Raw genomic sequence first — 2,040 nt, forward strand, 5'->3', positions numbered from 1 at the left:
TTTTTTTTTTTTTTTTTCAGCTACTAAAGAATCAGAACGTTAAGGATCTGTTTGCAACATTTATGATAAAAAAAATACTATGTTGTATTTATGTTTTTAAAAAATTCTTTTGTAAGTTGATAATATTTTTGGTAAAAAAACACTTACCAAACAAAACATAGAGATAGCATACTTATCGGATGGATGGGGTGGGCTTGTACTTGTAGCAGTGATGCACAGGTATAGCAGCGATTGGGGTAGACTTGCAAAGAAAATGGATCTTTAGGGGTGGAGGGGGGTGGGAGGACTGAGGAGATGGTGCTCATCGAGTGTTATGTCAAAGGCGAGAGGAGTTTGCGATGCCTGGTATTTGTTTATATAATAATAAAACATATTGAATTTTTTTTTTTAATTCACAAGTGCTTTTTTATTTGTTCATATAATAGAGAAATGAATCATTTTATCACATTTTATTTTTTTGTTTAGCAAAGAAAAAAAACACCAGAAACACTTAAGGAAGCGTTTCCAAATAGACCCTTAAGTAGGCGTTCAGGGTTAGGGGTGCCCTAAGTCACAAGGTAATATGAAGAGAGGAGAGTTGAACATGCAACCTCACTAATCGTTTGATTTTATTTCTGTTGTTTTTGAGTGCAGAAACTCTGTTTCTATGCTAAAAAACGATTTGGGAATTGCAAAAAGATATTTGATTTTTCTGTTTCCCGAGACGTTTTCAAAAATGTAGTCGGGTTCAAGACACGAGCGAAGGCATGACGTTGCAGGTATACAGATCAAGAGTGGAGGCATGACGTTGGAGTTGCAGGTATGCTTGGCGGAGATATGATTTAAAAGGATGAAGGCAATCCGGAACTATGAGCTTTGCACAACCAGGTTGGAGTTGTCGATTCTGGACAAAGAGAAGTTTCAACAATGGGTTAGGGTTGGGGTAGGTCGATTGAAGTATCGGGTTTTTCTCAAATTTTGTCCCTCCCTCTTGTTTCTAGAAACAGGAAAAAAAAATCTGACTTGTTTCTCCATTCTTATTTCTAGACACAGAAATAGGCATAAATTTCTATTTCTATTTCAAAAAACAAGTGAAACGGAATAGAAAAATCAAATGGCTTTTGGGTGTTTTTCCATTTCTGAGAACAGAAAAATGGAAAAACATGCTTCTAAAAATAAAATCAAAAGGGCTTTAAGAGGCCGTTTGATAACACTCTGGGAGAGCACGTCTGGTGTTCTACTATTCTATAGGAATGCAAATAGAATAGAAATACGTTTGGCACATTCGGTTCATTTTTATATTCCCGCAGAGTGAACCAATTGAAAAGAATGACATAACAGTAGATTGCATGAATACTAAAAAGTTGTTTTGTTTATTCTTCTAACAACTTAAAAGAATAAATCTCATTGCCTTTACTCCAACTACTCCCGATAAAAACTCACCAAACCCTTTGCCCACTTCCCTTGCAAGGAACCCTAGAGAAAGGGGCTCAATTCTCAACACCATGGACCACTCTCTCTCTCTCTCTCTCTCTCTCTCTCTCTCTCTCTCTCTCTCTACTTGTGGACAAGAGCCCTGGTTTTTGTTATATAAAAATAAAGGGAAAATTATTAATGTAACAAGGGTCTGTTATTTATCCAAACATAACAAGACACTAATTACTCTCTTAAAACTACAAGTGAATTGCAATTGAAAATAAATTTACGAGGATATTTGAGCAAAATCACATTCAACGCTGGATATCAAAAAAAATATTAAAATAAAATAGGAATTTTAAGGCTGCATTTGGTAGTCATTTAGTTCCAAAAACAACATTTTGTGTCAAAAACAGAATTTTCAGTTTCTATGTCAAAATGTCGTTTAAAAAAAAAAATGGTGTTTGGTGAACCCGTTTTAGGAACGACTAATTGTTCACCTTTTTTGTATTTGGAATGAAACCGAAATGATAGAATAAGGTTTTGTCACTTCATAATTTTGTGTTTCTAGCTTTTTCTTCCCCTTTACGTTCCAAAAAAACCAAAAACACTAAATTGACACCAAACACTTTATTCCGTTCTTTT

This window comes from Macadamia integrifolia, chromosome 4 (genome assembly GCF_013358625.1).
Source record: "Macadamia integrifolia cultivar HAES 741 chromosome 4, SCU_Mint_v3, whole genome shotgun sequence".
In the NCBI taxonomy this organism is placed as follows: Eukaryota; Viridiplantae; Streptophyta; class Magnoliopsida; order Proteales; family Proteaceae; genus Macadamia; species Macadamia integrifolia.